Source organism: Callithrix jacchus, chromosome 8, assembly GCF_049354715.1.
Source record: "Callithrix jacchus isolate 240 chromosome 8, calJac240_pri, whole genome shotgun sequence".
Lineage (NCBI taxonomy): Eukaryota > Metazoa > Chordata > Mammalia > Primates > Cebidae > Callithrix > Callithrix jacchus.
Genome location: NC_133509.1, coordinates 86,444,111 through 86,457,781, shown reverse-complemented (window position 1 = coordinate 86,457,781; position 13,671 = coordinate 86,444,111). Strand labels below are relative to the sequence as shown.

Below are 13,671 nucleotides of genomic sequence, written 5' to 3'. Positions count from 1 at the left end.
CTCTCTGTTAGCATCACTTTGCTTCTGACATTTTTATTCTTTCAGTTTTAAAAGGCACATTTTAAAAAGAAGCATCAAATAGTGTCTCAGAATGTAAAACTTAGCTCAGAAGAGAAGCTTATGAACAGATGGTTCAATGGCACTTATACTCACCTTTCTGATAAAGATTAACCAGGAGATGGAAAATCTCTGGAAGAGACACAAGAAACTCTCAACAGTGGTTACCCTCCAGGGACTGAGGCTAAAAGTTGGTAGGGAAGAAACACTTTTATTTTTCATTTATGCCTGTCTCTACTACTTGAATTTTTTAAATCTTTCACATATATTCTTTTTTTCCTGTATGAATTCCTTTTGTAATTAAAAAAACCTAACTAAAAAATAAAATCATAGTTTTCACAAAAAAGGATAGTATACCAGTTATAGTATACAGTATATAGTATATACCAGTTATAGTATATATCTGATATAGTGTCTGATACATAAAAAGCTTTCAGCAAGTTCTTGCCTATTGATCAACCTATATATCTCTAGTTACCACCTAATCAGCTAAAATAAAGTCTAGTTTTCATCTCTATGAATGTATATTTTTCCATGAATTATATTGTAAGAAATGTTCATTACTATCTCCCAAGTACATGATTTTAAACTCTTGAATTCACACACCAAAAATGAAACCTACTTTTAAAATTCCTGATTATAAACACAGTACATGGAGCTACCTGTCAACGCTGTTACTGCTCTTCTTATAAGCAGATGTCCTTATTAACACTGGAGGATGCTGGGCTTCCAGGAACCATACCATTTTATAGCTGTGGGTTTGCATGATATTTTCTAAGAAATTAAAGGTTACATGGAAGCATATGCCAAAGCTAACATAGAGATTTAAATAGTATTTTTAAAGTGATGTAAACGGCTAGGATGTTTGGATGCTATGCACTGGTTAAGTGCTATACTGGTTGCCTAGTTACTTCTCTGTAGAAAGGTTAAAATGGTTGTCTCTAAATCTAGAAGAAATTTAAAGTCCTAAAGTTTCATAATTAAGCCAAGGATTGCTTGTGAACCCCTATGCAGTCATGCCTTGAAACAAGTCCCCATCAGGTAACGGTGCTTGGGGATGTCTTAAGGAGATTTTTAACAAAAAGCATTTATATATATGAAATGTGTTGCCTTGCTCTCATTTCATTAAAGTTATTACATACGGACTCCTCCATTGTATCACTACCAATTGCAGTGTGCTACTACAGGCTATTAAAAAACTTCCCAATCTAGCTGAAGCAACTTCTATCACACAATAGGTGGACGTAAGTACAGTATTTAACATTTTTAAACTTAAAAACACATTTTTACTGTGACCAACTCTGCAAAGTATAGGCCAGTCTACAACATAGTAACAAAAACGACTTCATTCCCAGAGATGTTCTTCTTTCACCCCTCAAGGGCTTCCTAATTAGATCTCCCTTGCAGACACGATTACATCCAAATATCTGCTCCCAGTAGTGGAACAGAATAGAACAATTTTGGTGTAGAAATGTAACGTAAGTATATTAAAATGGATGCACATTTATTCTAGAATTTGAAGGCAGGAGGCAACAGTCTTTTTCTTTTTTCCTCTTGAAGTTCAATCAGCATTTTGTTTGTTTTGAATTGAAGTAAAATTCATATAAAATTAACCATTAGCCATTGTAAAGTGTACAATTCAATGGCATTGAGTACATTCGCAGTGTTGTACAGCTGTCACCGCTAACTAGCTGCAAGACATCCCTTCACCGCAGAAGGAAACCCTCTACCCAGACAAGTAGTCATTTTGATCCTTATTTACATTTACTCTCTAATTTCTCTTTGGAAAAGAATAAGTTTAAATTACAGCATAAGAACTTGATGTGTTTTCATTTCTTCTGAAACTTGTTGATTCACAAAAATCAGTAAAGATTATTAGTTGAAATGAGGCTAGTCTTAGCAAAATGAAACCAGGATTGAAAGCCCTGGAAGGAAAAAACCCAAAAAGAGATGGAGGAAAAAAATCAAAGTCATTCACAATTCTGTCTAGGCCCATCCTTGTCAGAAAGCCAGATTCTACTTCAATGACTGATAGTGCTGAATCTTTTTTGGAAAGAAAGAAAAAGAACTGAAATAGAATGCTTTGGATCTAACAACTAGGAAAAAGTATGGAAGGCAGGAAATCATTAAATACATTAAAAAAAAAAAAAAAAAAGTCTTCCAGCTCCTAAGAGTCAACTGCCTATTCTAGGGAAGCTAATTTATTTTTCTTTCAAGTACAATTACAGTTCTATTTGCTTAGTCCTAATGATTTGGAGAATAAAAGTCTCCAAATAAAAGCCACTGAAATGTAAGGGATGAGGCCCTAGGACCTTCAGCTTCCCTGGTTTCTCAGTGTGGCTTTGTTATGGATGATGCAGGCAGGGTACTGCAGAAGCAGAGGGGAAAGTTCCAGAAAGCTCTTTACCCGGATGCAGCAATTTGACATGGGGCTAAGTAGCTCATGCTCCACTGCTGGGAGGACAGGAAGCACCATGTTCTTAGAGTCCAATAAGACTCCAAGACATAATTTCCTCCAATCTCCTCCCCCTGGGCATTCAAGATGGTCTTCCTAATACTGACCTCTTCTTGAACAGTCTATGCTATCTCTTAAGAGGGAAAGTTCAATTTTGCTCTATGAAAGGCAAGAGTAAAGCTAAGAGAGCTCTGTGCTGCATTGGCAAACTTGGGCTTTGTAACTTCCATGCAGGCTGACATGCTGTAAAAGATTCAGGGAGGTCCTGTGGGCACCTCAGTAGCAAAATTATTAAAGCTTCCATCATCAGAGGCAGCATGCAGGAGCCTGCTGGTAACACCAGAGAACTGAAAGGGCAGCTGGAGCTTGTGATTTCATAAATGTGGCTGCTGCTTCCCAGTTCTGAATACAGGGATTTTTCTGTCTTTTTAAGCTGGTCTGGACAAACATGCATATATGGTTACAGATTTTCCAAAAGAGTTGGAATAACTCTCATTTTCAACCCAAACATTATGGGTTATGGTCATTATTTGGTTCACTCAAAATTTATATTTAAACAATTCATCAATGTGACAGCTACTTTCTATTAGCGTCATTTTGTTAGACATCCGGAGTGACCAACTGTCCTGATTTGCCCCAGATTCTCCCAGTTTTAGTACCAATAGCCCTGTGTCCTGGGAAACCCCTGTCTTGGGCAAATAAAGACAGTTTGTTGACCTGCTGCTAGCTCTAGGTTTGGACTTCACATCTGCATTGCTTAAGTGTCTAAAAGTGGAATTTAAGAGGACTTGCTACAAAAAAAGCAGAAAAATTTTGTGGGGATGACTTACTTAATGTATGGAGGAAATGATATCATACCTAGAAACTGGCTATAATGAATACCACTATGGCGAGGTTCTGTATTATGATGCTACTTTTTCCTCCAATTTCCACATTTTAAAGCCTAATAAATAATACATACGATAACAGGCAGACATAACAGCATAAAATAATTTGGTTCTATTCAAGCCCTTGTAATCTGCGCACTGTAGGCAAACCCTCTAGAGGGAGAAATGGCAAAGGCAGCACACTCTCTAGCAGCCACACCTACAGTACTTAAAAGTCTGGCCAAGAAAGGAACCTTTGGACTTCAACCTGTCCACTTGATCCAATGCCAGATACTTCAAGAAAACCAAAAGGCTTCAGTACCTGGACCTAGAAAATGAGAACTGTAGAGTGAAGATGAGAATTGGCTTCATCAGTGTTGGAACCCTTAGCCTTTTAATCCTATATAATTAGACATTAGATGGTCTTATGTCTGCTATCTGAAGCATTTCCACCTTTCTGAAGAATTCATCTTTTTCACTTTGTAGTAGGCAGAATAACAGCCCCCAAGTATGTTCAGTCCTAATCCCAGGACCTGTAAATACATAACCTTACAGGTAAAGGGACTTCAAAGATGGGATTAAATGAAGGGCCCTGGTGATGGGGAGATTAGCCTGGCTTATCCAGGTATGCTCAATCTTATCCATGGGTCCTTAAAAAATCAGAGAACGTTTCCTGGCTAAAAATTTACAAGATGTGACTGTGGTAAAAAGACACATGGAGAGGCAATGGTGCTGTCCTTGTAAAAGATGGTGGAAGCTCTAGAAGGTATAAAAGCAAGGAAATAAATCCAACCCAGAAAGCCTCCAGAAAGGGCCACTGTCCTGTTGATACTTAACCTACACAACAGTAAGGTAATAAATTGGCATTGTTCTAAGCCATTGGGTTTGTATTAATTTGTTACAGCAGCCATAGAAAACTAATACAGCTTTCATCACAGCCGCTGTTCAATAATGCCTTAGTAGTATTTTGCTTCCAACCTCAATATTTGACCATCATTTCATGTTTAATTTGCTTCCATGTATATATTTTGAAACATAAATTTAGCACTAGACCAAATATACTCAAAATGCCCCTGACAGTACAGAACAATACTTCCTTTTACTTGTCTACTTTGTTTAGCTTCTTGCATTTGTTAGCACAGAGACTACCTACATGAGGAACTACTGAGTATAACTGAAACCACTAATTTTGTATGAAGGAAAAATGCTTTTAAGTGAGTGGAAAATGCCAAATAACCTCTTTAAAGTTGTGTGCTAAGACACAGTAGTACACAATGTTCACAATGTCTCCCTAGGGTGCTCTGCATGTCACAATGACTGGAAGATGCCACAGCCTTTTGTGAACCAAGGACAGGGATACCAAAGAGGACAATGAAGACTGTCCCATTCGACCTGCCAGCAAACCCCATTGAAAAATTCTGCTTGGATTGATTTGAAAAACTTAAGCATACTTGGCTGGGCGCGGTGGCTCACGCCTATAATCCCAGCACTTTGGGAGGCCAAGGCGGGTGGATCACGAGGTCAAGAGATCGAGACCATCCTGGTCAACAAGGTGAAACCCCGTCTCTACTAAAAATACAAAAATTAGCTGGGCATGGTGGCGCACGCCTGTAGTCCCAGCTACTTGGGAGGCTGAGGCAGGAGAATTGCTTGAACCCAGAAGGCAGAGGTTGCGGTGAGCTGAGATCACGCCATTGCACTCCAGCCTGGGTAACAAGAGCGAAACTCCATCTCAAAACAAAAAAACAAAAAACGAAAAACTTAAGCATACTTATTAGCATGAAAGAAAGCAACTCAAAGAACATCAGATACTTATAAAAGAATCTTCATTATTAGTAATATTTAATAGAATATGGGATGTCTCAGCCCTCATCTGAAAGACATTAGCTACTGAAATCCAAAAGAACTTGACTATAGGGCAGCAAAAGTCACACATGGTCTTAAAAGCACACATGCACAAAGGGCTTTCTTCCAATTAGCTCTAGACCAGAGATTCTCAACCCTGGCTGCATGTTAAAGTCTCCTGGGGAGCTTTTAGGGACATCTATAGATGTTTAGGCCCCACCATGGAGATTTGGATTCATCTGGGGTCTGGGTAGGATCTGAAATCAGGGTTTCTAGATGTTCTCCCTAGAGGCTCTGATGTGCAGCCAGGACTGAGAACCACGGCTCTGTTGGTAGGGCGCAGCCTACTGGGCATACCCATATGCATGTGGCCGCTCCACAGATTTGAATCAGTTCTTCCCTTCCTGTTTTGTGGTCCAGTTATCACCACCCATTCATTCTTCCAAGAAAGAAATCTGGGAGTTTTTCTAGATGTCTTCCTCTCCTTTACTTCTCACCTTTAATCAGCAATTTCATCGTTCTCCCAATCAAGCCCAACATTTCCAGACCCAAGACCTCCACAGGTCTCCCTTCCAATAGTCTCTCTCCACTTCTCTGCCACCTAAGGAATTATCCTTTAAAAAATATTCTGATTTTGTGCCCTTTTCTGCCTCCCTGCAAAGCATAGAGAATTCAAACTCTGGAGCCTGCCCTTTAGGGTCCTTCCCAGGCTTCACCACCCTTCTTCTCGAGCCAGATCTCCTCAGTCAGCTACTTTCTGGCCACACCCTGGCCACCCTAAATTTCTAAAGCTTCCTGGAATAAGCCATGCCTTCTGTGGCCTCTGTGTACATTCACACTTGATTCCTTATTCTTGGAATGCCCCTCCCTTCTTCTCTGACTGAAGGCACCTCATGGATAGCTCAAACGCTTTACCCACCAAGCTTCTTCCCAAACTCCCCAGCTTGGTTCTCTCCTCCAGCAGCATCCACAAAACTCTGCTCTCACCTCACTAAGCTGGACACAAGCACCTCCTCCTTTATGCAGTTTTCTCCTCCGTGACACTGAACAACTCTGGGCCAAGACCTTTATATTTTTCATGTTCATATTCCCAGTATCTGGCATGTATTCTTTTGTTCATTCATTCAACAGTTTTATTAAATATATAACAAGTGTCAGACACCATGCTAGATGCTGGAGGCAAGTGGTTATTAAGTTATACACTATTCCTGCTCTCACAGAGCTTATATTCTTGAAAGGGACACAGATGGCTGGATGAGTGTTTGCGGTAAAACAGGAAAGTACATCAGAGGACTGGGAGCTTTGTTTTGTTTTATGCTTGTATGTTTCCAGTATATTCCAAAGTGAAGAAATGTCAAAAACAGGTTTCAAAAATTATGGCATATTCTGAATGTTTACATTTGACACAGTTGTATGATCAATCTCATTGTTTCATTCTGTCAGTGCATCTCTAACAGATCACCTCATTTGGAGATATCAGACGCCCACATTTGCCGACCTTATAAACATGAGTTGAGGAAAATTGATCCTCTTATCCTAAGGAAGGTCTGATACCTAGTAAACATGAAATAAATACCTGATGAATCCATAACTGGATGGATGACTAGCTCCAGTAAAGGAAATTGGGTATGACTAGGTTTTATTTTTTATTAGCATTTGCTGTATCTCCTAAACAGTTATGTAAATAAACAATGAAAAGCCCAACACTCAAATTCAACAAGCACCCATAATCCAATGGGGAAAGAAGAGAAGTAGGTGGAGGTATAAATGAAACAATCCCAGCCACGAGTTGATAATGGTTGAAATTGGGTGACGGGGATGTGGGAGTTCATTATATTATTTTCTCTACTTTGGTATATTCTTGGTATTTTTCATATTGAGGTTACATTTTAAAATGAGGGGAAAAATCTAAGTCATTGACTAGAGGAAACTGTGTATCTTGGAGTGGACAAACACATAATCACCTGTCTAGGGTTATGGTTACATTTCAAGTCTACAACCAGATTCAAAGACTGTAACTAGTTCCAAAAGCTAAGTAAGTTTCTGCAAGATGAAACCCAACAGCATTAGATTGACCTTTTGTTGTTGTTATTGTTGTGGTTGCTGCTGAAAAAGCCCTTACAGTGTTTACAACCATCTGTTAAGAACAGGGTTTACCATTCTCTGATCTAATCTGCCTCATCTGAGGTTTTCTCTCTCACAGGGTATGCCCTCAATGTCTGCCACCCATTAATCATGTTTGTGTCACAGGGACACATTCTGTTTATTTTACATTTTTTAAAATTTTTTAATTTTTTTTTTATAGAGATGGGGTTTCACTTTGTTGGCCAGGCTGGTCTCAAACTCCTGACCTCAAGCAATCCACCCGCCTCAGCCTCCCAAAGTGCTGGGAGTACAGGTGTGAGCCACCGCGCCCGGCCAGGGACACAGTCTGTTAAGGCAGCAGCCTCAAAGGCTCTCCAAGTCAGGTTTTTGGAAGAAAGTGGAAAAATCTGGATGAAAATCAATTTTAACTATCATTATGGAGAGCCATGTTTTCTTTAAATCCTAAAGTCATGTCAGTATTGATAAGGACTCTATGACTGTTTCTTTCAATAAAACATCATATGCTTTCATCTATAGACCACTTTACTTTTTTTCCCCCTCTTTTAAGTTCTGGTTAAATTCAAGACTCTAGAAGAAAATATTTCAGAATTCTTACCTTTTCAGTTCCTGAAGCCTGAGGCTCACTGGTAGATCTGGCTGTTGAGAAAGCAGAGAGGAAAATGAAAATGTTTTAAAGGAAAAATAACATGATACACAAGAGCTGGATGATTAGAATGAACGATGTTTCTGAAATGGGGGTTGGTGGTAATGGCAGTATAGTTTTAAGGACAGAAGGTCTCACAGGTTTACACTGCAGAGCCTAGAAACGAACCTTTTATTAACTCTTTTTCTTTTAAGAAATAGATTTGTGAAACCAGAGTCCCTTTCTTTGTGAAATCCCCTAGCGTGCAAGAAAACATGAAAAAACACAAAGGCCACTTAGGAACCTAGGGGAAGCAGAGTTCTTGGTGGCAGAGTGGCAGAGGCTGTACACTAATGGAATGAATAAGAACAATCTTTCTTCCTGACCTGTCCTAATTTGCTCCAAGTAGGACCAAAGCAGCAGAGACCAACACACTCTTGCTCCAGGTGTTAGGGACAGAGTTTGAGGGCACAAAATTTGTGTGTATCTGGCACTTTAGGAGGGTGGAGAGGACAAGTTGGTGGTTATGAGACTATCTTTGGAACCCAAAGGTTCTACAGGCTGTTTAGAAGTAGACAATACTGATGCCCTTGGCCACTAATGACCTCTGTGGCTACCGAGCAGAGATGGCCTACTTTTGTCCAGTGCTGAGTGTGGTTCCTACATGAGAAAGTTCCTGTGTAGATGAGCTTCTTTATTCCTGAAAAGCTATAGAGCACTCAGCTGAAAGGGAATTGCTAAAGCCTCAAGGAACACTTTCCCATTCCTATTTTGCTGTGTCTGAGAACAAACAGGTATCTCACATCTAGAGGATTATGAATGAGGGTGGAACTCAAATTCACAGGAGGACCAAATGAACATCGGTGACTGCAGAGATCTCACATACTTGAGACTGGCATGTGTGCTACAATCTCCACCCAACCAATTATATTCCCAGACTACCATAAGGGCCATACGTTTTTAAATGGGATAAAGTTATCAGAAAACCATTATCTCATGATTAACAACAGCAAAAAGAAAAAAAAAGCCAATGGCTAAAAACAACTTATTTTCAGAGAATGAACCGTAGGTAACAGTGACTAGGTGGGAAGTGCTAAATAAGTCTGTTCAAGGGTGTTCTGGGTCCAGCACTCACGTATTATTAGTGATAGTGGAAACTGCCACAACTTTTCTGGAAAGCAATCTGGTCTTGTTTGTCAAGAGACTCAAATATGTTCTCAGTCATCGTTTCAATGACGACACTCCTTGATTTGAACTAACACAAACCCAAAATGGGGACAAAGAAGAATTAAGGTGTTAGAAATAGCCTAAATATCAATAATACAACCTATTAAGTAAAACAGAAACTCCACATGATAAAATTTTAAAACTACGAATACAAGAAATTTAAATGGGCCAGGTGCAGTGGCTCACGCCTGTAATCCCAGCACTTTGGGAAGCCAAGGATGGAGGAACACTTGTGTCCAGGAGTTTGAGACCAGCCTGGGCAACATAGCGAGACTCATCTCTGCAAAAAATGTCAGAAGTTAGCCAGGCGTGGTGATGAACACCTGTGATCCCAGCTACTCAGGAGGCTGAGGTGGGAGGATAGCTTGAGCCCAGGAGACTGGGGCTGCAGTGAGCCATAATCATGATACTGTACTCCAGCCTTGGTGACAGAGTAAGACTCTGTCGCAAATAAAAAAAAAGAAAGAAAGAAAAAAACGTTTAAATGATTAAAAAATGCATTTTATATTCTCTTTTTACTTAACTTTATTTTAAAGTTAATAAATACTGTTACTTTTAAAAGTAACTTAGTTACTTAACTTTATTGTAAAGTAAAAAGAATATAAAGTGCATTTTTGTCACCTAAATTTTAAAGTTAAGCAAAAAAAAAATATAAAATGTTATATATAGTGTGACCTCAACAATATTCTAATATATATATTTACACATATATTTTTATTTTTTCTAATATGTATTTTCTATGTCGTAATGTTTTTCTTATATACATTAACATATTATATACATACATATATATTGCATTATATAACACATTTTCTTGTATAATTATACATAATATCTTTCTGATACATAAGACTAGGAGAAAAGACATCAAAATATAAACAATATATTTCCTCTGTTCAGTAGAGGCAGTAATGGCAGAAATTGCTACATATGCCCTAATATCTGCTCTCCTCTTCCTCCATGGTTTTAATAGAATTCTAAGCTAAGCAGCTACTTCCCACAACCTCTCTTGCTGCTAGCTATGTGGCCATGTGACAAAATTCAATGGTACAGCATCAAAAGTGTTACGTGTAACTTCCGGGTCAGGCCCTCCCCTTCCAACTTCTTCCATCCTGCCCGTTATAGAAGGGCCCTTATGACAAGCCACCGTAGACAATGAAAGCAAGAGAAACATACAACAACAGGATAGAAGGAGCCTGGGTCCCTGCATGATCTTGTGGAGCACAGCTACCTTACCAGTCCCAGGTCATCCATGTCTGGATTACGCCTATAATCCCAGCACTTTGGGAGGCCGAGGAGGGTGGATCACGAGGTCAAGAGATCGAGACCATCCTGGTCAACAAGGTGAAACCCCGTCTCTACTAAAAATACAAAAATTAGCTGGGCATGGTGGTGTGTGCCTGTAGTCCAGCTACTTGGGAGGCTGAGGCAGGAGAATTGCTTGAACCCAGGCGGTGTAGATTGCGGTGAGATCGTGCCATTGCACTCCAGTTTGGTTAACAACAGCAAAACTCCATCTCAAAAAAAAAAAAAAAAAAAAAGAAAGAACTTCTAACTTATGTTAGCGACTGTGAAATCAGGCCTCTGTTACATGCAGTTCAACCAAAAACTTAGAAAGAACAATTTTTATTTTTTTCTTTCAAATTTTCAATATTTTCAATAATCAGTATGAACTACTTTGATAATCAGAAAAAAAGTAAGTTAAGTTTTGTTTACTACTGTTAAGAAATTAAATTTATAGTAAAGTTTGGGCAACATGTGCCTTCTTTCCACAAATGAGAGGAAAAATGAAATCTATAGTTTAAAAAGTTCTACTTTAAAATTTGATTGAGTCATACTCTAACAGTAAAACTTTAGTCAATATATTATAATTATTCATTTCAGAGGACATCTAGACTTTTTTTTTTTGAGACAGGGTCTTGCTCTGTCATCCAGGCTAGAATATAGTTGTGTGAATGTGGCTCACTGCAGCCTCAACTTCCTGGGCTCAAGCAATCCTCCTGCCTCAGCCTCCCAAGTAGTACCTGGGACCTCAGGTGTGCACCACAATGCCCAGCTAATTTTTTAAAATTTTCTGTAGAGACAAAGTGTCTACGTTGCCCAAGCTGGTCAAGCAATCCTCCTGCCTCAGCCTCACAAAGTGCTGAGATTACAGGTATGAGCCAATACACCTGGCCAGACATCTTAAAGTGCATTTAGAAACAGTCTTAAAAACAGATTTGTATATACATTCATACCTTTAATTTAAAGGTACTGTTTGTTCTTCACATGGAATCATACTGGATCACTCCTACAGTAATTCCACTGGCCCAAGAATTTGGTTGACTATCCATCAACTGAGTGTACGCTTTGATTTTATTTTCCCTTGGAGTACTAATACATTTCGCAGAGCTCACATAACCTCCGTGGTGTCCTTTGTGTCCCACTGGCCTCCATTATAAGATAAAGGAGTTATTACTAGTCCATAAAATAGAGGGAAAGATATCTTGCCTACTTGGGAATCAGATCTGAAACAATAGTCTCATTAAAACCAGTCTTTAACCATATAGGAAGAATAACATGGCAATATCATTTAAACCCACAATGATGTTCATCAGCAGCATTTGGTGCCTTTTAGATGATCATTAAAACTTTGTGCATAGGCATTCAAGATACTCCACAAGGTTGACCTTAGAGACTTACATGAAGTCATGTATCAGAGAAAGAAACTACTTTTTCCCTTTTTCCCAAGAGAATACCAAATGGTCCTTTTCTCCCTTACGAACCACAATACCCAAAACTAATATGGCTAACTTATATTAAATAACAAAGGCAAGATGCCAGTTTCTTCACTTCCCTCTCAGAATGACTATGCCAGTGCATTCTCAAGAAACCCCTTCACTCTCTCCTGCAGTAGGCAAATTGAAGCTGATAGTCAAAGCTCTGAATTCTCAGTTTCTCTCCCCCTCTTGCCTTTGCAGGAACATAAGCAAGCCAACTCAACAGGCCTAATTACCATGGTAACAACATGCACCGTGATTATGAGTGTGTTTGTTTTTTAAAATGACTCACAGATTGTTCCCCCTGAAGCCCCAGACACACAGGTTTCTGACTGGTTTATAAAATCCATCTGAAGTTTTCTTGCAAATATCTTGTGCTGTTATCATAACTGGTGTGACGAAGAGAGATTCATCAAATCAAATATGCCCTTCTCCTTAAGGAAGAAAAAAACGCATTTTGTTCCTTAAACAAAACCTCAGGTTTATAATGAAATTAATTTGAGTTTATACGCTGGAGATAATTAATCTGTTCCTAATTTAAATAATTAAGGTATTTCATAATGTAGTTTTAGAGACCCAATTGAAATAATCAGGTGAAATAAACTCTGTGGTGAAAAATATTAAATAAATATTCAAATAGCCTAAATCTTTGGGTATATAACCACATATAAAGTGCTATAAAAGAATAGATGTCAGTCTTAATACCAAGATGTTTTTAAATTAATCTATAAAACAACAGCATTTATTTTTAAAATGCAAACATAAAAGAGTCCAGACATTTGGAAAAACTGTGGACTACTTCCACTTATTTAATTAATAAATATCATTTAAGACCCTCTATGAACTAAGGACCATTGTTTATAACTGGAAAATCACAATAGGTCTTAGGGAAGACTATTTTCTCACTGGAGGCAAAGGCCATGGCATGGCTCAGTGCAGTATCTTCTCTTAGTAAGTTCACAAGGCACCATTCTGGGTAAAGCTATCAGTGGGAGGGAACATTACCTAATGATGATGCTAGGCTTGGAATTCAGGGTCCTAACATCGGTATCACAGTGACTCCCTCAACAAAATAACAAAACAAAACATATATATATATATATATATATATGCTAGTAATTTTAATATGTTGATTTCTTCTGTGTGAAGTAGAAATAAACCCTATTTTAAAAGAAAATTTTTAAATGGAATTTATATAAATCTATTTCATTTAAATCCCTTGATGCTAACATAATACATTACATGCAGAACACATACACACACACAAAATAATCATTTAAAATTACTATATCCAAACAGCTACCAAACTGTAACCAATACTGTATTTTTTCTCTAGAGTTTGAAGGGAGAACCAGACTGTTTCTGTCAATATAGGCTACCTTATATTATGGCAACAACTCAAAACTCTCTGGCTTATTTGTGCAAAGCTTATTTCTCACTTTCCCTCCAAGTCCATTGCGTTCGGCAGAGGTGATGGTTGTGCTGTCTTGACTGCAGGGCCCAGGCTTAAGAGTGCAGAGCCCACTCTGCCACCCTCCAACCACTGCACTCACATGCTGGTTCTTATGGCTTCTTCGAGGAAGTGACACACTTTACTTCTGCCCACTTCATCGGCCAAGGCAAGGCTTGTGGCCACACCTAACCAAAGCTGACTGGGAAGTGGAAGTTTATCATGAGTGGGAAAGGCTAAGCACATGGATTCCTAAACAAATAGCACAAACCTGAGACTAACAC

The 13,671-nt window shown here is 38.7% G+C and overlaps 1 protein-coding gene across 2 annotated transcripts in view; it reads right to left on the bottom strand.

Annotated features, from left to right (window-relative positions):
• GNG2 (G protein subunit gamma 2) overlaps nucleotides 1-13,671 on the bottom strand; it is a 111,607-nt gene that overhangs the window by 86,755 nt on the left and 11,181 nt on the right. For both annotated transcript variants that reach the window (XM_017977108.4, XM_017977107.4), the window contains exon 2: nucleotides 7,925-7,965. The gene's annotated coding sequence lies outside the window, so the exon portion shown is untranslated. The remainder of the gene's footprint in view (nucleotides 1-7,924; nucleotides 7,966-13,671) is intronic.